Source organism: Camellia sinensis, chromosome 13 (genome assembly GCF_055761805.1).
Source record: "Camellia sinensis isolate YWXY chromosome 13, ASM5576180v1, whole genome shotgun sequence".
Lineage (NCBI taxonomy): Eukaryota > Viridiplantae > Streptophyta > Magnoliopsida > Ericales > Theaceae > Camellia > Camellia sinensis.
In genome coordinates, this window is record NC_138973.1 from 97,167,562 (window position 1) to 97,193,522 (window position 25,961).

The 25,961-nt window shown below is 37.0% G+C and overlaps 1 pseudogene across 1 annotated transcript; it reads right to left on the bottom strand.

Annotated features, from left to right (window-relative positions):
* Nucleotides 1-16,579: 16,579 nt before the first annotated feature.
* LOC114323978 (uncharacterized) lies at nucleotides 16,580-20,669 on the bottom strand (annotated as a pseudogene). The gene is made up of 2 exons (XR_014349291.1): nucleotides 18,155-20,669; nucleotides 16,580-18,070 (listed from the first exon to the last, which is right to left on the bottom strand). The product of XR_014349291.1 is annotated as an uncharacterized LOC114323978 (transcript).
* Between the last annotated feature and the right edge of the window lie 5,292 nt (nucleotides 20,670-25,961).

The following is a 25,961-nucleotide window of genomic DNA, read 5'->3' on the forward strand; positions in this document are numbered from 1 at the left end:
TCTCAAACCATAAGCGAGGTGAGTGTAATTTACCCATTTTAATAATATTAAGTAATATAAAATACGTTCAATTCAATTTTTTTAATTGCTAAAAAAAATCTAATTATTCATATATTGTATGTATTATATATCATGTATTGTATGTTACATTATTTATTGTGGTGGGACATGCTATTTCTTCTTCTTTTCTTGACCTCTAGATGCTACTCGGCTGGTCTTGCATAGAAAAAAAAGCAATCAAAGCCCGACAAAGATGTTTGCTGAATTAGCACTCCGATAGTTGAGTTAGAACTTAGTTGTAGTGTATTACTTCTTCTAGCATTCCTCTCATATTTATAGAGACCTCGGATTTGGGTTCTCGCTCTTCATCCCCAAGGTAAGCAAGATACACATGCTTAAGTGCCTTGGGCTTTGTCCCCTACACTGAGCGTAACTAAGTAACATCATTGTCACCATGTTGTCCTTCCTCTAAGTCCTGCACTATTCCTTTCACGCTATATCTGTCACTTCATCCTTTCTTTGTTATCTCCTTTCGACATAAAATTCACACATTGGCATCTTATCATTTGGGTAAAGTAGGATCGTGCTAAATGGGAGTCTGTTGGTCAGCCAAGTGGCTTCTCGACGAATTCCTGATCATCACGCATTCTTAATGAATGATTAACATCATTGTCACCAATGTATTCCAACCCATCACATGTACCATCTATGTATTGTAAAATACATTTAACTTGACATACAAATTGCTAATACGTATCGATTTCCCTCTAAAAATATAGAATTGTAAAATATTTATAAAAAAATTTATTTTACCCCTATACTTTGCCTTGATTTTCAATTAAACCCCTAGACTTCAAATAATTTTAATTTTACCCCTAAAATTTTTGAAATCGTATCAATTTTTCCCTTGTCGTCACATTTGAAACGGAAAAAGTTAAAAACATTACATTTTGGCCCCAAATTTCAAAAGAAAGATGCAGACCCACCCTTTTCTACTAGTAAACCACCACTACCAACCACCACTTCAAGCCTTTCTATCTTTTTCGTCATAACTCTGTTTCACCTCATTTTTACGTTGTTGGATTCACCTTATGACCTAATTTTTGTATCACCTCTCACAAATCTCGTTCTTTCTCTTTTTATAAGCCACTGGAGCTCCAAAAGTTGATAAAAAAAAAAAGACTTTTTCTTGTTGTTTACTTTTCTTCGAACCATCTTTCCGACTTCATATTTTTCTCAATTTTTGACGGTTCTACTTCATTGTTTCGCTATTCTCTTAATCTCACTTTCTTCTTCATCCTACACTACCTCGCTTTCTCACTTCTTTGTGTAATAGGTAGTTTTGGTATGCCGAAAGTTGTCCAAAAACTAACTTCAAAAATTCTGAAACATTCTTCGTTTGTTTCTTCTTCTTCTTCTTCTTCTTCTTCTTCTTATTTATAACATGATCTGAAACATGGTTTCTATCTTTCTTCTTCTTCTTCTTCTTCTTCTTCTTCTTCTTCTTCTTCTTATGTATAACATGATGTGAAACATGGTTCTAAGTGGTAATGAAACTAGTGATGATGGAGGTAACGGTCCCGTGATGGCGATGGAGCTCACGGTAATAGTGGTCGTGGAACTTGATGGTAGTGGTAATGAAACTTGGTTGTGAAGGAGGTGGGTTTGGTGTTATAAGGTGGTGGTGATGGTGATGCTCATGGTAGCGGTAATGGAGTTCGGTGGTGGTGAATTTGGTGGTTCAGGTGGTAATGTTGGAGAAGTTGATGAAGAGATGATATATAGATACATATCATCTCTTCATCACTTTCATCAACTTTACCAACATCACCATTTGAGCCACCAACTTCACCACCATCGAACTCCATTACCGCCATCATGAACATCACCATCACCACCACCTTTCAACACCAAACCCACCTCGTTTACAACTAAGTTCTATTACCATTAACATCAAGCTCCACGACCATCATCACCGCGAGATCCGCTGTCATCGCTAGACCACCATCACCACCAACACTAGCTTCATTACCTCCTAGAACCATGTTCCATATCATGTTAAAAGTGAAGAACAAGAAAAAGAAGAAGAAGAAGAATGAGGAAGATGGAGGAGAAAGAAAAAAAAAAGATAAATGTTTCAGAATTTTCGAAGTTGGTTTTTAGACAAATTTTGGCATACCAAAATTGTCTATTACACGAAGAAGTGAGAAAATGAGGTATTGAGGATGAAGTAGGAAGTGAGTTGAAGAGAATGGCGAAAAAATGAAGTAGAACCATCAAGAATCGAGAAAGATATGAAGTCGGAAATATGGCTCGAAGAAAAGTCAGAAACGAGAAAAAAAGTCTTACTATTTTTTTTTTATCAACTTTCGGAGCTCCAACAGCATGCAAAAAGAGTAAGAACGAGATTTGTGAGAGGTGATACGAAGACTAAGCCGTGAGGTGGATCCAACGACATAAAAATGAGCCAAAACAGAGTTATGGCGAAGGAGATAGAAGGGCTTGAAGTGGTGGTTAGTAGTGGTGGTTTGCTAGCTAGAGAGAGTGAGTCTGTATCTTTCTTTTGAAATTTGGGGGCAAAATGTAATTTTTTTAACTTTTTCCGTTTCAAATGTGATAACAGAGGAAAAATTGATACGATTTCAAAAATTTTGGGAATAAAATTAAATTTGTTCAAAGTCTGGGGGTACAATTGATAATCAAGGCAATGTATAGGAGTAACAATGAAATTTTCTCAAATATTTATCGTGAATTGTAAAATATTTACAAAAATGAGTAACTAATATTATACATGCACTAGGAACTTGCAGAGAAAAATGTACATAAAATTGAATGCAATTGGTCTACATAATTGTTTTTTGAATCCATCTCCTCTCCAATTCACAATGTGACAATCCAATGCACTCCATGAGGCACGATACAAGTTCCATTCCAATGATCTACTCTGATCTTTTTGAAGTCCCAATTAGGGATGTCAATTGGCTCGCAGGCCTGAGGCCAACCCAAAGCCTAAATGTGCCTAGTCTAATCTCGGTCTGACTAGGCTCGAGACCTAGACCCGGGCTTAGGCCAAGTATTTCTAGGCCTGATGAACTTGATCTAGGCTCGCCCCGACCTGCCCACCACCTAATGTCACCTATAGGCTATTGTAGAGACCCATTAAATCCCTAACCTTCAATTTATTTCAATATAGCCCTTGAATTTTCATTTAATTGCGTTTTAAACCCTAGAATTGGAAAGCATCGCGGATTAATTCAAGTAAACCCTAATCGATCCCGGTAGATTAATAATCACCTTTAAAACCGTATTATTAATTATTAGACCTTATAATTATAGATTCATCACTTTAAAATCTTAATTCCCGATAACGTCGTTTTTGCTCGGTTTCTCGCGTTTGTTTGCGCTTTAATTTAACAGGATCCAAATTTATTATTTTAACTATTTTCTAAGGCTAGTATATTGTATGCTAAATGTCAAGGTTTCATAAATTTAGACTTGGTCCCTATATACTTTTATTTTATTTCATTCTAACCCTTAATTGTAATATTTTATTAATTAATGTACTTGTATTATATTATGTTTATAAATACAAATATCTCATACAAATATCATATATATATATGTCTTGGAGCCCAAGTTGTTAACCATGTGATGGATGAATTCACTAGAGGAGTGAGAGAGAGTGATCTTCGGAAAAAAAGAGAGAGGGAGAGAGTGAGAGAGAAGAGAAGAAGAAAATGAAGAATTGTGTTGAGTCTTGTACAACAAAGGTAAACATACAACACCTCTTCTCTCAAGTTCTCTTACCACTTGTTTTTCCCCTCCTAATACATGATCTTTGTATATATATGCTGTAGTCTAGGCCTACACTCTTGTATAAGTGTGTATTAATCAAGAAATGGTATGCTTCACTTTCCTTCTTAAATTTCCAGCAGCAAATCATTTCCCTCTCTTGAATTTATTTTCCTATCAAAACTCCATAAACTCGAAATCTGTTTTTATGGTGCAATATTTGGTATGTCTAGAGTATGTGATAATTTTGGTAGGGCCTAAAGATGTATCTTTAACACCTAAACAATTTTTATAAGTTTGTTACTCACAGAACCAGAAAAACAGTCCACTTTCTCTATTTTTATAGAATTTCAGAAAAATAATCTTGAGCCCAATTTTATGTCAAAATCTTAATCTTGGTGTTATATTTTAAGTAAAAGTTTTTTGAACTCAAGAGAGTGAGGGGTTTGAGATAAAAACCGATTTGCGTAACGGTCAACGAATCTAGACAGATCTTGGTAATTCTGAATTATCCTAAAATCTAAACTACCTATCCGACTTTCGTAAATTGAGTTTGAAACTAGACTTATTTATCTACAAACTCACATGAGGCCAGGTACTTAGGGCCAATAAAAGTATTTTTTTGAAATTATTTTCAAACTGGTTCAAAATTTGGAAATCTCGAAATTTGTGTTAATATGCTCTTATTTGGTTTGCAACTCTTATATTCAATGTTTCTTGAATGTCTTAGTCTTGATATGTAATCTGTGATAAATTGTAAATTTTCTTTACCATGAATAAATTACTTGTTGTTCAGTTTGGATTCGTAATTATACTGACCATGCTTTGCTATAACTGAGAACATAATGCACTTAATAACATAGTGCACTTAATAAAGGGGAAATCAAATGGGATGGTAATGAGTTGCGATCATTGTATTAAATTTTATGAGATAATGAACGATGGATTCAAGAGTATGATATAGTGGAATGTGTTCCATTTTTGTGAAGTCTTGCACAAGTGTGTTTTCGAACCCTAACATGGCATGGGAGGTATTCAGGCTGCTTAACGGAAATGGGAGGCATAAGGGTGGCAGTGAGGGTCTCACACAGGGAGAGTATCCCTGGAAGCCCGTTTCCTTGGGGCAGATCGTGATGTCACCACTTGGGTATGTAACCTAGGTGCGTGGGCATCATTGGTAATTGTGCGGTAAGTGACGTATTGGTATTGTATTAACCAAGGGGGAGTCAGAATTGCCCGTGGCCAGAGTTAGTGGTTGGGTAGGAACGGCATTTCGCGGGGAGTTGCCTAGAACTAACTAAAATTGACTATTATTCATAAGAACTAAAATTTAAATATAATCTCTGCTTGATTATTGCTTTCGTTGTATGTTATGACCATGCCGTTATGTTAATTGTGTATTTGGAATGGGAAAAGGGTTGGGGTGTGTGTGTTTACTGGGCATTCCAAGCTCATGGCGTTTTATGCTAGGTGAAGGCGAGTTTTACACTGAGAGCAGAATCCCTAAAAGCTTTGAGGACCCATGGCTGTATATTTCCTGTATTTTGGATAATCTTTTTGTATCAAGAAACCGATCTGTATTTAAAGACTTGAAGAATTTTATCTATAACTATTATTAATATTTTCTTTTAGTGTAATTATTTGTATTTTGTGCTTAAAAATGATGTGGATCCACTAGTTAAGCCCCGTTGTATCGTTGTATTATGTTATCAAAATTTGGGGCGTCACAACTATTTTGGTGAAAATAAATAAATAAATAAAAATGTGAAGCCTGGGTCGAGGCTCGAAACGTAGCCTGAGGCTCGATCCGAAGCCCGATTACCCCTGGGCCTAGCTTGGATATAGGCCTGGATTTTTGGTAATTAGGTAGGCCTAAGTCAACCCAATTTTTAATGGGAGCCCAAGCGGCGCTGGGTCAGGCTGACTTGATCTTGAGGTCAAGTAAACTGAACCGATTTTACATCCCTAGTCCCAATATGTAGATTATTTATAAAAAAAAAAAAAAATAGATTAATCTAATAACTATAACCACATAATTTTATCCTATGTCTCTAAAAAATTTCAACAAGTATGATTTTGGAAGGGTAAATTACACCATTAGTCTATATAGTTTAAGTAATGTGTCACTTTAATCCCTGTAGTTTCAATTTGAATAGTTTGATCTCTACACTTTTAATTTTGTTACAATATGATCCCACTATTACTTACCCATTAGAATTTGAAACGGAAGAAGTCCACGTGTAAAACTATAAGGACCAAAATAAATTTCAAAACAAAATAGTGATATTGATGTAATATATTTGCTCTCTGTGGTTTGTTTTGAAGTCCACATTTTGTACATGATTTTTTTTTTTTTTTCTCTTTTTCTCATTTAAAATGTTAGCAATCCTTGATAGATGAATACCATTACAACAAAATTGAAACTGTATAGATCAATGAGAAATTTTGCTCAGAAACTAGTGATTTAATTTACCCAATTTGCAAATATACCATTTTTTTAATATTAAAATAATAAAATCATGTAATATAATTATTGAATTAATTAAAAAAAAATTCTTTTTTTAAAGATAGTCCTATTTGTTGAGGCCTAAACTCCAAACGAATTAGATCATAAGTGTGAATGAACCCACTGGCTGGACTGTTGAATCCACTAAAAAGGGGCTAGATTTTTCTTTTTCTTTTTCTTTTTTTACATTTTTTATACTATTATTTTATTTTTATTTTTTTGTACACATAATATTATTCAACTCTCAAATGCACACGTACACAGAATAGCAATGGGACATTAATGTTTTATTTTGGAAAAATAAAAACAAAAGATGGGAAGCAAGCGAAATAATTGCAAATATGTGAACAATAAAAAAATAAAGAGTAATTTATCATTAGTTCATATAGTTTAAGTGAAGTGCCATTTTAGTTTCTGTAATTTTAATTTAATAATTTGGTCTTTACATTTTCAATTTCGTTAATGTGATCCATCCATTACTTATCGTTAAAATTTGAAATGAAAAAATACTATGGGTAAAACTAGAGACACCAAAGTAAAATTCAAAATAAATTACAGGGATCACCGGTATAATATATTAGTTATGCCAGTGGTCCTTATAGTTTGTTTTAAATTCTACTTTGGTATTTTTAATTTTGTATGTGATTTTTTTTTGTTCAAAATATTAATAACACATGATCGAGAGATCACATTACAACAAAATTAAAAGTGTAATCACCAAATTAAAACTACGATAACCAAAATAAAATTTCACTAATATTAGAAGGTCTAATGGTAGAATTTACCCAAAACATTACAAAAATATAATACTTCTCTGTCTTAACTCTTCTGCCTCTTTAACCTTTCTGTCATCCCTTTTCTCTCTTCTCTCCATACCAACAATCAAACAACTCTGGGTAGAACCTTCATAATTTTACAGCATGTTCGAAGCTCAATTGGTTCTATGCTAATGATTTGAAGCAAATTGGCACCGCAGTTAAATAGCTGTACTATGTATCTATGTAATCGAGCGGAACAGCTTGTAACACTTTCTAATAGCAGTGAAACTGTAACGACTGTTAACGTATCCCTCCTTTTTATGTAAATCTAATATTTTTGTGTGTGCGAGATTTATAACTCTTATTTATTTATTTTCCCTATTTTTCGTGTCTCACTGACCAATCTAATCCTGGTTAGAAATTCTGCAATTCGTGACAAACAGTTGAGATAATGATGCAATGCTCTTCTTTCATTCCTGTAGAGTTGTGCTGAAAAATGGAGCACAGACACGAGCAAAATCAGCTTCAGATTGGATTTTTGGAGATTTGGTCATGTCAAATATGGCCTACAATTAACCCGTTGGCCTGGTGGTTGCAGCTTAGGACCTAGGATATGCTTCTTTTAAGTCTCAAGCTCAATTCCCACCAGATATTATCAACTCCTTGGAGTTATGCCCGTGGACTCTGTTCGAGATTTGTCCAATCCATACGGAGGGGACGCTTTGCGGATTCTAGAATTAGTCCAAATGTGCGTAAAATGGTCCAAACAGCCAGGCATAAAAAAAATATGGCCTACAATTTTCAAAATGCTAATAAACAAAAGTTTTCATAGTCCCACTCAAAATGCAACAGAATAATTTCACTATGTTAATGGACTCGCTACAATAAATTAAGGTTTTAGACACAAAAAATTAAAGACAAAATTACCTTTTAAGAATGAAATATTTTAGTTGCCAAAAGTATTGTTTCTAGTGACAAAATTGGACATTTATTGATAAATTGTTATCATTTTGAGATCAAAATTCTTGTAGCACACAATTGTTTTGTTTTTAAAAGTACATTTACTAGTAATATTTTTAAATTGTCTTTAAAGTTCATTTTTTTGACTTTTCGAGAAAGTCTTTTAGTGGTGACTATCGTAACGACAAGAACTAATGCTTAATTTTTTTTACAATAATATTTATACTTTTAGGGATAAAAATTTAATCCTTAAATTTATTTTTATTTTTATTTTTTTTTGGATCAGCAAAAAAACTTTATTGATGAAAAGAAAGAAGAATACAACAATAAAGAAGTTGAATAAACTAGCATCATAGCCAAGCAAAATGAACACAACTAGGTTTGGCACCATTGAGCAAGCCCAATCATATGCTAGCATACAAGAAGTTGGTGAGCAACCAACCAAACAAGAGCAAGAACAAAAACACAAAAACGGCAGCGCAACAATACAAAAGACAAGCAACCAAAACCCAACACTGCTGCAACTGCTACAAGACACCACCCCTGCTGCTACAAACCCAACAGACACAAGCATACAACACCCCTGCTGCTACATACCCAACAGACACAAGCATACACCACACCAATCAACCAATACCTTTGCTGCAAAACTTGACTTGCTGGAAGGTTAAACACATAATCATCCACAGCAAATGGAGCACCTGGGGATGAAGCTCTCACCCACAATGCTATTCTAGTTTTAATTGTATCACACAGCCCAGGCAGATCAGGTTGAATATCCTGGAACACCACCTCGTTCCTCAGTTTCCAAATAGACCAAAGAGTAGCAAGTGTATAGTTGAAGAGGCAACTTGGGAATGCAAGGACGAAATGCGCGAGAAGTACCCACATCTATTTTCATGATTTACTCAGGCTAGTTTCGAGGACGAAACTTTCCTTTTAGGAGGGGAGAATGTGAAAACTTGAATATAAAAATTAATTAAATAATTAAATAATAATACTACAATTTCAAATATTTTGATGGTGAATCTTAAAGTGCAAATTAAATATTTTGGAAGGTATTTTAATTAATTTTAAAGCCTAAAATAAATTTATGGTGAAAGTCTTTCATTTAAAGGCAAGATTTATTATTTTAAAAATAAATAAATAAAATTAAGTACCAAATTAGTAAGTATATTTTGATCTAATAATAGTTATATTTTATTTAAATTAATGGAGATAGAAAATAAATTAAAACAAAAGATAATATTTTAGGGCCTTTTGTGTAGATACATAATGTAACCCTAGATTGCCTAATACAATTTATATCAGCAGCAGGAGCCACCACGGGAGAGAGAGAGGGGTTGAGAGAAAAAAAGAAGAAAAAAAAGGTCGCAAACAAGGAAGAACTTTTGAGTGTGTGGTAGGTTTCTAGCTTTCTTCTTTATTTTATTTTTGTTCTTTATCCTTATTCTATTTTATGACTTAATTCATTGATGGAGAGGTTTTAGGTGTATGTATTTTGTGTATATATATATATTGTTAAGAAATTTGAGGAGTTAAATTCAAGTATAAAGAATGGGTGTAATTCTTAGTCCAAAAATTCTGTACAAAGCTACAAACTTTAAAAATAAAGAAACCATATCAAACGAATGAATTTTAAATTGAAATTTTTACAGTAGATTAATTACATATTGAATTGCATATCTGAATTTTTTTCATAATTTTTGGGAGTCGAAATCTATATAAACTGCTGCGTTCAAATCTGTCCAGAAAGCTGGTTTAAAACAGTAATTTCAGAAGTGTTGTTATCTTTGGGTATAAATCCAAAAATTATCAAATTAGTGTCATTGGAACCGGTTACGAGTCTAGTTTCCTACATCTTTGGCCTTGCATTGATTTCTCGTGTATACTAAGAGAACCATTAATTTTTTTAAAGTGCTATAGAAAACAACCTGCTTGGATATAATTAATTTTAAATAATTATTTTGATAAGCAAATCAAGTAAAACCAATTGGGTTTGAAACTTATGATATATTAGTTGATATCTGAAGGGTTTTGAAATTTTTCAAATAGCATGGAGTGGGTTTTTAATTTTTAAAGTTAGCGAATAGATTGGGAAAACTTGTTTAAAACTCTGTTTTATCTTCAAGTCGCATTTAATTAAGTTTCAACCGGAATCCATGTCTTGTGGTAATTTGAGACCTTGAAGAACATGAGCTTAGGTAATATTTAAGAGTAACGGTGAGTTGGGTTGAGCCGTGTTAGTGCGCTTTGGTTTGGGGTTACTTAGTTTCTTATTCTTTAGTATGTTATAATTAGTAGTGACGTGTAGTTTTAATACTTGGTTCACGACAGTAGTTGGACTTTTATACTCTATTCGAGGATTATATTATTTCGTTTCCAGGTGAGTAGTTTCATGCTACATATTTTTATAAATGTTCCCCTACCGTAAACTGTTGGAAAATTAAATTGTTGTTTTCCGGACTAAACTGTTTTGATAAATTATTATATTATCAATGGAATCAAATTATTTCTAAAACATGTGTGAACTTGGCGTATTGTAAACTATTTGTTTTGAACTCACGTTTATAATGGTGAACTACTATGTTTTGCAAAACTGATGTGTATTGATTATTGGGACTATCTGTATATTTTACTCCAGAGAAATTATTCTACTGTGTGTGGTGACTCTGGCCACTAGGGTACAGATCTGGATTAGGCCGTGATGACTCTACTGCTCAACGATTGTAAGGAAAAGACCTAGGTTAGGCTAGGTGACCCTCAATCGGATCGTCTTAGAGAAAAAGGCCCGGGTTGCCACCCTGAGGATGACTTTTAGTTCGGTATTGGATCCAACGGGGCTTATAGCCTTGAGAACTGTGTGGCATGTTACTTGTTATTCTTGGTACCCAGAAAATTATTGGTGTTCATGTTGTAATCTATTTTGAGTGGAAAATGACATTTATCATGTTCTTGAGAGACATGAGTATTTTAGCTGTTGAACTATGGAACTTTCTTTTTGAAACAGATTGTCTTTACCAAACTGTATGGCAATCTAGTTTCTGTGATATATTTCTTATTTTGGAATTGAACCTTGTTCTCAAAACTGTATTTACTATCCATGTTGTTACTCACTGAGCTATCAGCTGACTTAGTTATTTATCATTTCCAGGTGTTAGAAGGACTTAGAGTGGACTCATGGCGTAGCGGGGACTCAATTGCATAGACCTCTAGGACATTCATTTATTTTGTTTTAGATTGTTATGTCAAGTTTGTACATACTTCTTTTTATTTTTATTGGGTTTCATTTAGGATTATTTTGATATGTGGGCTATTTATATCCCATAAATTTGGATGGTATTGATTACGGTTGGTTTTGCCGTTTATAATTGGGGCATGTCACTGGATTGAGTTTTGGTTATTTATTATTGGACTATTGCATAGTTATTCAATGTGTTTATGGATTCGTGTTTAAGGCTTACGTGTGCCTTGGGCTTAATCCTTGTGGGCCACGGCCGCTCATGCCTAGATTTGGGGTGTGACAATCCACACATCATGAAACCTTCAATCTTACAAGATAGACAATATGAACATGATATCATTAGCAAGCAAGGTATGGATATATAAATGAACATAGGCAGCATATGAATGCAAGGCTCAAAGAAGAACATGATAGCTCACAAAGGTAGTGTATGTGTGTATGCAATCCTCGTGTGTCCACAATCGCTAGAGTTAATCCTAGTAATGATCGAATGGCTAGACCTCCGATAAGAAAATCTAAACACAATTGAGGAAAGTCAAACCAGTAGGAATCAATGGGTATTAATTGAGTAAAAGCAGAAGCTCCCCCTCAATCAATTAAACACATTTTTTATTTTTTTCTTATTTTCTTTCTTTTGGGCACTCACTGGCGGCTTTCACGCTCAAAGAGTATGGAAACCAAACCAGAGAAGCATGGATAAAATAAGGATAGCCTGGTTGGTGTCTCTGAGGTAGCCTTTTCCTCATTCCTTGACTACAAAGAACTGGGGGAAAATCCGTGGACATGCAAAAAGATGATAGATGGTTAAGAGACTCAACATCACCCATGATGTCCTAGTATAGGTCAATTTCTCTGGAAATACACAAGACACAATGCTAGTAGTCCATAGAAAAATTTGATCACTTATGCAGAAACCCCTGCAACAATTTAACTCAAGGATGCGTATAGAATGAGATCATGAAATCAATAAGCATGCATATTCAAAATGAGCTATGGGCAAATACGTATGAAACCTTGCATGCAGCATGAAAGGTGTTCAAATAAATCTATGTGCAAAGACGACAAGTATCAATGACAATGAGATTATAACATCCAAGCACACAGAATGCCAATCACTCACATCCACTCATGCAATAGGCCACACGCTAGTCAATGAGTACTACTCCCAAGGTCTTTCTAAGGATCTCAAACCTAAGAAGATCAACGAGTTTTGTAAAAATGTCGGCTCTTTGATGCTCAGTGGATACATGTTCAAGAACAATAAGACCCTCCTCAACTAACTCTTAAATGAAATGGTGATGAATGTCAATATGTTTAGTGCGAGAGTGTTGGATTGGATTTCGAGAGATATTGATGGCACTTATGTTATCACAGAAAAGATTAAGTGCATGATGGTCTATCCCATAGTTATGAAGCATTTGCTTTATCCAAATCATTTGAGCACAACAACTCCCTGCAGCAATATACTCAGCCTCGACGATCGAAAGAGAGATGGCATTCTTCTTTTTTCTATGCCATGAAACCAAATTATTCCCGAGATAAAAACAACCTCCAGATGTGATTTTGCAATCACCAGCACACCTTGCCCAATCGACATTAGAATAGACAGTAATATCGGCCATGGTGTCGAACAAAAACCAAATCCCATACCTCAAAGTCCCACTAACATACTTGACAATATGCTTAATGGCTAGATTTTTCTGGTGTGATGGCGCAAAAGAGAGAATTGATAGCTTTACAATACTAGCTACTATTTTAGTAATCAGTTCTATCCCATTTATTAAATGATTTGGTGAAAGTTACTCTGTCAATGGTAATTGTCAGTTCAATCCACCCACACATGATAGATTGCCAAACTTTTTTATCAATAGATTTCAAAAATGCTCTCATTCGAGCTTTCCAAAAAAAAGTAGTTTGTTCCATCAAGTAAAGAAGGTCTATGGGTCAAGTTACCTTCGTGAACCGAATCCATTAACACAAATCACACAAAATCACACTCCTATAGTTTTTATAAAAACAAGAACAAGTGACCCGCGCTGATAGCAATTGAATAACCTACGTGATTCGAAGTAGATAGAATTGCAACATTTCCCAGACAATCAAAACTAAGAATCTAAACCATCTAACGTGTATGAAAGTGATTTAGATTGTTATTTCATAATTAATAAATCAACACAAACTATTTTTACGTGGAAAAAACCACAGTTGGAACACCTCCAATTTTGAAGAAAACACGATGGGTGAATTGCCACTAATCAATCCACTATGTAGAATGAAAATACACAAGATTACCAAACAATTTACCCAACACACTGCAAAATTGTCTTCCACTACTTGCGCCTCTTTCACCAATGCCTTCATCTCAGAATTGATTAGTCTAATGTTGAATCTACAACACCCACGTCGAATCTATGATAACGAGCTACTTCAAACTCCTTCAAAGCCTTTACGCTCGAATCTTCAAAATCCACCGATCAAACACTCTTCGGGTAGAAGAATCAAACAAACCCCCTTGATGTGCTAAACTTAACTCATGTGATGTGATCAAACTCACAAAGACATCAAGGGAAAACAAGGAAACAAGCTCCATAGAAAAACCCTAACTCTCAAGATCGTGATGACCGCTCGAGCCATGGAATGGTCGTTTGAGCGGTGTGCCTTATACGCATGGAACCATTAGTGTCTACGCTCGGGCCACCGAAAGTTCACTTGAGTGCACATTGACCTCCTCCCAGTATATTTGCAGATAGGTTGAACTTCTGGGAGCAGAGATTCTTCGCTTGAGCGGTCCATGAAGAAACAGACCACTGAAATTACAACTGAGAAAGTGTTTGCTCGCAAAATTGACAACACAAAGAACCTAACAATTGGTTTAAAGATTGAATTCCCACCATCTATATACTGAGGAAACACTAAACAAGAGTTTTTTGCCCTCCACCCTAAAGCATCCTCCTTATATGCCCTAAGAGCACAGGCAGAGAGTACCATGTTAACGAGACTAACTACATCCTCCATTTCCCAGTCCCTCAACTCTCTACAAAAGCCATGTTCCCATTCAGGCAGACCACTTCTAAGCTCAAGTATCTCCTTTACTGATCTATGTCTATCAGATGCGAGTCTATACAACTTGGGAACAACACCTCCTTTAAACACCTATCTCCAATCCATTTAATCCTTATAATCCTTACGTGTTGCATTGACTTTCCTGTTCCATGACTTCCAATCTTAGGGTAGTGGGTAACTTTACTGGATTTTCAAGCTCAATATTTTCTTTTATGTTTCACAAATTTAGAAAATTAAAGTTAAGCGAGATATTTTAGTGGTGGAATTGGATTTCTATCATGACATCCCAATTAGAAGTGTGTATATGAGTGATTTTGGTTTAGATTAGCACTAAATCAAAGAATCAATCAATCATCATCAGTTTCAAATTTTTAGACTTACACTGAACCAATTTTCTATTAAAATCGAACCGAACTGGTGTAGCTCAACTTATTTTAGATTGAAATACAATTCTGAAAATAAGTGAATCATTCATTTGAAACCGTGGTCTCCATTTCAATCTTGCATCATAACAAACTTTTTTTAAAAAAATAAATATTTATAATAAACAAGTCTTGAATATTCTAACATAATATAAAGAAAAATAAAACATTGTTTCACAATTTAATACAAACCAACAATCATATATTTTGCCCTAATTTAGGTTTACATGTCATAATCAAGTGTAGCAATGTCCACCTTGTTTTTCACTTTTCACTAATTATATAAAGGCAACTCGACATAAATATAATTTGTGTAACATATATATACAACTTTGACTCTCAATATGGCTCAGTCAGGCAAGATGTAAACTAGAACTAAACAAATCTTATAGGATTTGTGGTGGCAAAAATAAGACAACCCATGAGATGTAGGCCCACCTAATGCGGACATAGCATGGCCACTTGGTATGGTAGAGAATAATGTCGGATTTGGTAAGGTGAACTGGGCCACCAAGTAAAGGTTAACTATGGTCCACAAATAGCTCAGCTATGGTTTGGACAAGCTTAAGGGGAAGAAACCTCCTATTATAAATAGAGGCAACATTTGAAGGAAAAGTATGTCTAAACCAATATATTTATTTATTTGTTCTTGTTTATATACAAAACATCATCTAACTTAGGCATTGCCATCCGGCCAGCAACAGCTAGTCAGGTGGTACTAACGATTTGTTATTTTGCAAATTCAGAATGGTGCGACTCATCTCTCTATTAATACGCGATTAATCAATTTGAGACAAATCCCAGGGTCTAATTTTAAAACCCAGAACCGAACCAAATGAAAATATTGAAATAACCGAACTACCCTATAGAAGTCGAGTTGGTTCAGTTATCGAGTTTTCTGGGTTTTTTGTGCAATCCTACTCCTCATGAGCCTTTAATTAATCAACTGATAGCTTATGAGCAAGTTGTTATTCACATCCCCTAACAGTGCCATATATCCATGAAAAAATTGTACATCGATGTGCATATTCATGTCAACCACCATCACAAGAACACCTAACACGGTACATAAAGGTTTATTGCACCACCATTGGCCCCCAACTCTGTCCAACAAAGGCTATCTATATCCATATCCAAAGTACTAAACTTCTATATAGTTGAACTCTTGTCTGTGTCAAGCCTTAGGACATCAAAAGGGAAGATTCATTCTAATGTTCTTTTATCTAGTAGGAAGGTGGTGATGCTTTCATCATTTAACTTCAAAACATAGCTGATCTATTTAGTTCTCAACATTTTTAAACACCAGCAACAACAATTGTGTATATAGGTAGCAACAATTCAGTTATGTGCCCACAATAACACATATATATGCAACAATAATTGAGTATGATCAACTAGAGTATTGTGATGAAAAAGCTTGACATATTTTAGTTTTCTTGTATGATCAACAATTTAGTTTTCTTGCGAAATTGGTGATGATTGAGAATGTTCAATTTTGCAGGAATTGGGTGATGATTTCATGCTTACACAAAAGCAGGGGGCAATAGCTATGCACTAAAGGATTGAAATCCACGAGGGGCAATGAACACAAAGCATAAATTTAAGGATTAAGTCCATCTTTAACACATTGTAAACAAACGTGTGATTATCAGATTTAAAATTGCTATAAAATATGTATCATTTAATTCAGACATTGACAAACGGTAAACACACTACTTGCACAAGTAGTGAGATGGAAAAACACCTGGCTTATGAAGTATGAAAAATCTAGAAATCCGCTAGCTATTGATTTGTGATTATGTAACAATATTAAGCAGTCTATAACAATCCCAATCAAACAATCAAGACAAATCAACACAACGATTTTAACGTGGAAAAAACCACAATTGGACACCTCTAACTATGATTAAAAAACCACGGGCAACAGCCAAAAAATAATCCACTAAGAAGATTTAAAGGAATTACACAGGTATACTCCCAATTACCTAGCGAATCCACGCCTAATTGAACCAACCTCTATGTGCCTCTTCCAACCCGTCTTCACCTCGGTATTGTCTTTACGATGAGCCACCCCGAAATCCACCAAAGCTTCAGGATCGAATTCTTCAGAATCCACTGAAGAACAACTCTCTCTTTTGTAGAACAAACAAAACCTTTGATGTATACTCTTTAAAACATGAGTTGAATACTCAATCAAAACATCAAAGAAAACTCGCAAAGTATCCCCAGATATAAACCCTAGAACCCAAAAAGAAGATCTTGAGTAGTAATCCTAAAATCTGACCCAATATGCGAATTTATAGAATCTATCCCGCGATCTCTGCTCGAGCGCCCAAAAGCCCGCTCGAGCGGCTTCAGCAAAATATGTGCGTGATATAACAGAGGTCCGCTCGAGCCCTAGAGAACCCGCTCGAGCGCGAAATCACACCTTCCAGTATTTTTATAGACCTGACAAACTTCTGAAACCCAGCATTCTCCGCTCGAGTGGGGTAATGTCCGCTCAAGCGGACAAGCAACTTGGAATGCATTTTTGCATTTTGCTTCGGGGGCGCTGCCCCTTGACCCAGCCGTGGCGCTGCTCTGGACCCGCCAAGGGGCGCTGCCCCCTGGACCCCCGCGAGCTGACCGGGCAGCTCGATCCCTGTCAAAATCAGCGAAGTGGCAATCTTGAAAGCATTAGCATCACAAACTTCTCTGAAAGGCACAATTCGGGTTGGATTCGCATCTAAACACTCATAGCCTCACTGAAATAAATGTGCAAAAATAAATACAACTGAAAGGAGTTTTGTCAAACGGGGTTGCCAAGAATAAAATCTAACAAAGTAGTCACTTGCTGTAATCTTTATCGAGTCCACATCAAGGTAAATGATTAACTTTTGTGTATTCAACAATCATTAAACGTCCAATGCCAGACCATCATCATTGTCTTCTACCATCCTCTCATGTCTAGAATTTGTGTGCAGAGAAACAATGCCACCATAATTGCTTTTGACATTATCGTCTCTAAGTGGCAATTGTTGGCTGCAACTGAAAAGGATTTGCAAAACCACTTTCATGCTAGGCCTAGTAGAGGGAAATGTGCCGGAGCAAATGATCCCAAGCTTGAACACACCAGCCATTTCATCCAAGTAACAAGCCTCTTTAACCTCCTCATCCAAGGCATCAACTATGGGGTTTCCTTCTTGAATGTGTTGCCATGCCCATTCAGTAAGACACATATCTTCATCTCCATCGTTGGCTTCCTTTCCAGTAACTAGTTCCAAAAGGACAACACCGAAGCTATACACATCAATCTTCTCATTCACTCTTGTTGTACGAGCATACTCTGAAATTCATAGTTTAAAATATGAATGCAAAACAAATTTTAGTAAAGAAAGATTACCCGTCAGCAGTTTTGTATGTCACTTACCTGGAGCTATGTACCCAAAAGTTCCAGCCTCAATTGACATTGTATTGGGCTCTCCATGGTTCACCAATATCTTGGCTAGACCAAAATCAGCAATTTTTGCGTTGAACTGAGAATCCAACAAGATATTGCTTGATTTCACATCTCGATGAATTAATGAAGGTGCGCAGTCATGGTGCATGTAGCATAGCCCCCGAGCACCTCCCACCGCAATTTGCAACCGCTTAGGCCAGTCCAAGACAACATGGTGGACTGATTCAGAGATGTTTGGCCACTTCTTTCTATGGAGCCACCTATCCAAGCTATGATTTTCCAGATACTCGTAAACAAGAAGTTTTGAATTCTCACTTGTAATACAACACAGCAATTTCACTATGTTGCAGTGGCGAATCATGCCTAATATCTGAACTTCTGCCAGAAACTCCTTCTCAAGTCTTTGGTCCAACTTTTTACTATTCCAAATCCTCTTGACAGCAACAAATATGTCTGAACGGTTTACAGCAACATGATACACTTTCCCTGACCCACCCTTTCCGATCACATTGCTTTCAGTCAAACTCGACACAATGTCCGACTCTGTGAAATCCAACATCTGAAATGCTGTGAGGTTCCATGTTAAAATTGTCTCATGCTTTCCCTTTCGTTTAAATCTCTTAATGAAGAATAGTGATAACAAGCTCAGTACAAATATTATTGCTGCTATACTTGCAACTATGGATGAAAGTTTGATCCAGTTTGGAAGCCCAGAAGAGCAAACATTTAGTTCAAAGAGTGGGTTACTTCCACAAAGACCAGAATTGTTCAAGAAACTAGCATAAAAAATTGCCATTTCAAACGCAACTGGGATTCTCCCAGTAAGACGATTCGAAGAGAGGTTGAGCGAAGCTAGCCTTAAAAGGACAATCTTAGGTGGAATTGGACCTGAGAATTCATTCTCAGACAAGTCTAAATCAATTAGGACAGGTAAAAAACCAATTGCTGCATGAATTGGCCCAGACAGTTTGTTTTGACTGAGATTCAGTGTTGTTAGTGAGCTCAAAAACAATATATCAGATGGAAAATTCCCAGAGAGTTGATTTCTATCAAGTAAAAGAGTAGTTAAAAGTGGAAGACCTGTTATTCCTTGACTAATTGAACCGCTAAAGAGATTATTACTTGCTTGGAACACGGACAAGCTATTCCAGTAAACCACCCCAACTAGGATTTCACCAGAAAATTTGTTATTACTAATATCAATTTGTGATAAATTATTTGAATATAGTTCATCTGGAAGCTGACCCATAAATAAATTGTTACTTATATTCAAGTACCCCAAATTCTCCAACAACCACAAACCATCTGGGATTCTGCCAGAAAGCAGATTGAAAGACAGAGTCAAACTCCACAATTCTGTTAGTGAACCAAAATCATCTGGTATTGTTCCAGTCAAGTTGTTTTGGGACAGATCAATTACCTCCATCTCTGAAGCTTCAACAGACTTAGGAATCGCCCCAGACAAGTGATTTTTGTAGAGGTATAGTGTTGTTAAATTCTTTAGTAGAAACAACCCACTTGGGATGTTACCACTCAAGTCATTTGATGACAAGTCCAAGATCTCGAGCACTGTCAAATTCCCCATTGATTTCGGGATTTCTCTGATCAACCTTGATCTCTGCATCCAGAGTTGTTTAAGTTTTTTCAACTGAGTAAAGCTTGAAGGCATCGCCTACGGTGTGAAATCATTATAGGATATGTCCAGTACTTCAAGCTTTGATAAGTTGCCAATTTTCGTTGGGATAAGACCACTGTGGAACTCACATTAACAAAGTAAGAGACTTCTTAACTCCGGCAACCGCCCAATAGCTGCAGGGATGTCACCAGTAAAGTTGTTAGCGCTGAGATTGAGGTAACGGAACTGAGGTGACAGCCGATCAACGTCATCAGGAATGCTGCCAGAAAAGTAGTTGTTGGAGAGGACAAGGTATTCCAGCTTGGAACGATTGTAAAGAGACATGGGGAACTGTCCAGATAAGTAATTGTACTGAAGATCAAGAGTGATGAGGTTTTTTAGGTTGCAAATGAATGGTGGGACTGTTCCAGAAGTGATGCTTTTGTTCATAAGTGCAAGTCCAGAGATTGAACCATTAGTGCAGGTGATCTCAGACCACTCACAGTGAGTGGAGTTGGAGCTTGATGATGATGGTGTCCAATGGTTGATGGATGGTGGATTGGACCAGTGTTGTTTCAGTTTCAGTAGGATGGGATGCTCTTCATCGTAACTTTGAAAGTTTCCATGGAAAGGTAGGCTGGGGAAGAGGATGGAGTATAAAAGGAAATGGATTTCGAAAGATGTGAAGGTCATTCTTGATATTTTGGCAGAGACCGGTGTTGAGTTTTTCTCAGGTGACAAAGCAAACCATGGTGGCATGTAAAACTTGTGGAGATCAGGTTTTGGAGTGGTGACAGCGGTGGTGGTGGCAGTGAGAGGTTGTAGTGGTGTGGCAACCAACCATGAAATGAGAAAACAAACCACGGCAACTTTCCACGAAAACAAACCAGCCGGCCGCCGCCTTTGGCCATGGCGGTTGGCTGGCCTAGCTTTTCCTCTTGTGTTGTTGCTTTTTCTCCTATTAATCTTGAGCCCCCTTTTGTTTTTCGGTTTTCTCCTTTTACAGATCTAATCTCTAGATTTGATTAGGATGCTGTTTTGTCCTTTCGTTTTTGTTTAGGGTGTCTGTTCTCTCAGGTTTTCTTTTGGGTCTTTAGCTGTGTTTTCCTTGGGAGGTTTTAGATCTATCTTTGCTTCGGCCATGGTGTTCAGTTTTGGCCATGGATTTCGGTTTAGGGTGGCTGCGTTGATCATGGGTGGGTTGGTTCAGGAACTTCATTCGGGCACTTCCACTACGAGCGGGAGTTTGAGGGGTGAAGGTTTCATAGTTGTTTAGGTTCTTCATTCGAGCGCTCCGTGCGAGTGGGAGTTTGAGGGGTGATTTCCGTTCAAATCTTTGGTGGTTGGTGCTTTTGTTCGGTTAAGAGGTGAATGGCGCCGGGTCTTCTTAGAGGGGACTGCTCAGCGTTTGTTGGTGAGGATCAACTGAGGGAGTTGTTTGGGTGAGTAAACCGTGGCAGAAGTTTAAGTTGGTAATTTGGGTTTTCAGAGTAATAGCGTGGCTGCTGAAGCAGCTCCATTTCCAGAGGCAGAGCAACTCCAACACCAGCGGCAGTAGAGGAGGCACCAGCAGCTCCATTTCCAGAGGCAGAGCCAGTGGCTGCTGAAGAAGAACCTAAGGAGGCCGCAGCAGCTGTACAGGAGGCACCAGTAGCAGTTTCCGGCGGAGGTTGAAGACGAGAGCTAGGATTTTGTTGAGCCAAGGAGGAGTAACCAGCAGGGTTTGCAGTCATGGATGGTTCTCGGCAGCAGTAGGCGTGGGGCTCAGTGTTTTAGGTGTCAGTGCTTTAGGTGGTCTTCGGCAGGTGTGGGTGTTCTTTGTGTTTCAGTGTTAGGTGTGGGGCTCAAGAGTTTGAGTTGTAGTTTTTTTGGGTTTGTTTTGTTGTTTTATTTGTATTTTAAAATATATTTTGTGAGGTTAAGGGGTCGGTTGTAAAGACGTGAGTAGTAGTAGTAGGAGAGTGAATTTTTACTCTTCGAATCTCTCTCAATACGTTTTTTTTCTTGTACCTTTTAAATTTCATGTTTTAATGGAATTTTTTCTTTGCCGATCAAAAAAAAAAAAAAGGTGTGCGTCATGCCAATAATAAAAATAAGTGGTAAACTATTAATAGGTCATAATAGTTAAATTTAATTTCCATCAAATCCTATTGAAAATAAGTCATAGTACAATCGTCGCTAAAAATAATTTATTTATGACGATTTTTTGTGTTGCTAAAAATTGATAATTAGTGACTTTTTTTGTCCCAGTTTTTATAAATTGTTACTAAAATTTATAATTAGTGACGTTTTTCTATGATTAATTTTCAAATTGTCACTAAAAGTTGAAAATTAGTGACTTTTTTCTGACAATTTTTTTAAATTGTCGCTAAAACATAATTAGTGACATTTTTTGTAACAAAATTTTTAAGTTGTTGCTGAAAATTAACAATTAGTGACTTTTTTTTTAATAGTGTATGATGAAAAATGCCATTAATTATCATAGGACATATTGGACAATAAGTCCACTTAATAGGACTTACACGTGTCCCCCTAAAAAATACGATCAATATTGAAAAACCTTAGTGATTCGTGATTAGATCAAAATCTAATTATTCCAATTCCCAACCAATTAAAACTCACAGTCTAAATTATCAAGCATGTACGAAAGTGATTTAGATTGTTGTTTCAGAAAATAATAAATCGACACAAATGATTTTTACGTGGAAAACCACAATCGAAGCACCTCCAATTGTGATAAAAAAAAATCACGGGTGAAATGCCACAAATCAATCCACTACTAAAGAAAGAAAGATTACAAAGATACCATACAAATTACCCAAACTCATTTGATTAGATTGATGTTGAATCCACAATATCCATTGTCGAATCAACAATTGCACACAACATCAAACTCCTTTGATTACTCTGTGCTTGAATCTTTGGATTCCACCAAAGATGAATACTCTCAAAGAAGATCAAACAAACTCCTTGATGTGTGCTTATCAGAACATGAGTTCAATACTCAATCAAACATCAAGGAAAACCAGAAAAAATATCCCCAAAAGAAAACCCTAAAACCCTTAAAGAAGATCTAGAAAATTAACCCTAGATTTGGAGTAACTTGAGGTTTTATAGAAACTCAGATCGTGAGGTCCGCTTGAGTGTGGGAATGGACGCTCGAGCGGGGACTCTATATCGCGTGTTCTAAACCAGGGTTCACGCTTGAGCTTAAGAACCCACACTCGAGCGTAAAAACACATCGCTCAGTATATTTTGCAGACAAGCCAAAATACTGTGATGGTAGAATCTCCGCCCAAGCATCACTTTCCCCGCTCAAGTAGGAAGACCAAAAACATAAGAAAATTACAACTCATTTAAACCCAAGCTTGTCCACGAAATTTGGCAAGTATGGTCCTAATAATCTCCCCCTTTGTCAAATCTCAGACAAACCTATTCTAACAATTTAACTAACAAACAAACCCAAAACACACTAACTAACACAATCAACAACCTCTACTTTAACAAAAAAATAAAATAAAATAAAATCAAAACCACTACTTATTCATTTGCATTGAGCATTATCCCTCACTTATATATTGAAAATGTTACTTTTTTGAGAAAATGGGTGAATCTGGGAAAGGAATTATTGTTACATTAAACAAGTTGGCCTGTGTGTCATGGGTGAAAATCCTGAAAATCGTGCATATACATGGGTGTCCATCTCGCGGATGAAATTTCCGTGAAATGGTAATAGTAGTGCTTGTATAGCCTATGTTTACATGGGTCCCGACTTACAGTTTGCCCCGGATGAAATTTTCGGGAAAGGTTGTGTTGGCTTGAAATTCCCAGAGTGTGATTCACCACCCCATTTTCTATTGTAATGGAAATGATTTATGAATCAATATATATATATATATATATACTTGGTATTGCATAGTTCTGGAAAGAGGTATAAAAATATTTAGGCACGAGCAGTGCATATGCATTCACCTTATAGCTTTGTTAAGATTCATATACTATGTTGGATTATTTCTACTGGGCTTTGGCTCACCCTACATAGAAAAAATATTTCAGGTGTTGATGATATGCTTTCGCCAAGGCAATAGCTTGGGAGGATTTTGAACGAGAGCTTGTTTTTGTGTAATTATTGTATTTATTTTGTACAAGCCAAAGGCTTTAACTGTATTGGACTTAAGTATGCTTTTGTTGTAACCAAGCATCGTCTTGGAAAGCTGTAAGCCCTTAGGGCATTTCTTATCTGTTCAACTTCCATTATTTTTCTTTTGTTCGCAACATATGCTACAGATTCAAGGTCAGGCATTATGAATGTATACTGCATATGTTTCCTTTTTGTAAACTCAATTGGATTTAATGGAAAATAATTACTTTATCCTTATTGTCATTTATTGATATTGTGGATGGATTGTTGTATTTATTTCGGGACATTACAACTTGGTATCAGTGTGTACTGGCTTTGAATACTTTGGGTATGTAGGAAGTGATTATTACCACAATGGGTTTGTCTCGCTTAGCAAAGATATTTGTATGTATGGTATGCTTATGTGATAACATGCTTATGTGGTTATATGGGTATGAGATTTAGTTCTTAAAATGTTGATTGGGTCTCAAGGTTTCTGGAAGTCCTATTAGAAGAGCACTTGATCACTGCTATTTGTAATTGAAACTCTGGTAATGCTGCGGGACGGTCATTATCTAAGAAGAAAATTCGTATGGGTTTATGTGACTATGTGCTTATGTGGAGTGAATTATTGTTATCCACTGCATTAGGATGTAGGTGAATTAGCTTCAGTACAATTGTAAATGTGCTATTCTCTTTTGTTATCTTCATTAGAATGTCAGAACAGTGGACGTGGTGGTGGTAGGTGTGGTAGGCCTAGAATGCATGAGGTGCCTTTACCGGATGAGATTCCAGCGGAAGAAGAAGGGGTTGGTCAGGCCAATGTGGCCGAACTTGTTGGTCAGCAAGCCATGGGCGCTTTGGCCCATGAGACAGCCAGAGCTTTACGGGAATCCATGGACATTCTCAGAGCTGAAAATCAAGTCCAGGCCCAAGTTGCTGAAGCAGGGCCATCCTTGAAAAGGGAGTTCTTCCGATCTAATCCGGACGAGTTTTGGGGTGATCCGAATGAGCCACTGAAGGCGAACGAGTGGCTAGAAGAAATGGTAAAGACGTTCGAGATGCTTGGCATCGAGGATGAGGGGCTGAGAGTGACCTTGACATCTTTCCAACTGAAGGGAGATGCGGGTCAATGGTGGAAGTATGCGTGGGGGCTCATTGGGGTGACTTGGAAGGCCTTTGTCAACGCTTTCCAGGATAAGTTCTTGCCTCCCACTACTAGGGAGAAGTTGAGAGATCAGTTTCTGAAGCTCAAGCAACTTAGTTTTCCAGTAGCCGAGTTTGAGGCAACTTTCACTAGCCTCTCTAGATTTGCACTAGAACTCGTGGTGACAGAGGAACGTTGTTGTATAGAGTTCGAGAAGATGTTGAGGATTGAGCTCTTTTTCAAGGTAGCCGCGTCGATGATTAGGGACTATGGACGCCTTGTGGAGGCGACAGCTCATCTTGAGACTGTAGTTTAGGTAGAGGAAGAGTGGATAAGGGGCTTCAGGAGGAGTCAGGAGGTTTAGGGGGAGAACCAAGACAGTAAGAGACAAAGGGGTTCTAACCCACAACAGTCCCATGCAGCACAATCTAGGTCCACCTTTCCTATGTCGAGTTCGAGTTCAGGGAAAGGTAATCAGGGAGGTGTCCCTTGTTACAAGTGTGGCCAGTTGAATCACAAGCCTCCAGTTTGCCCGCAGAGGGGAGGAAGGCAATAGTCTGCGCCGCTTGCAGTTCGTTTTCATAGTCAAAGTTAGGGGAGAGGGCAGCCACCCACTTGTTATCAATGTGGGCAGTCAGGGCATATGAAGAGGTTTTTTCCTCAGTTGGGTAGCACACCTGGCACGTCTGGTTCGAGGCAGACACAGAGCCACCAGCCAGCACAGTCAGCATAGGCCTTGAGGGCCAATCAAGGGGCCTCTTCGGCTCAGTCAGTGCATCAGACGTATGCTCCGAGGGGTGAGCAGGTAGAACAGAGACCTTCAGGGCATGTGTATGTTATTACCATGCCAAACTTACTGCCAGTGCCTTCAGTTGTGAGAAGAACTTTCTTATTA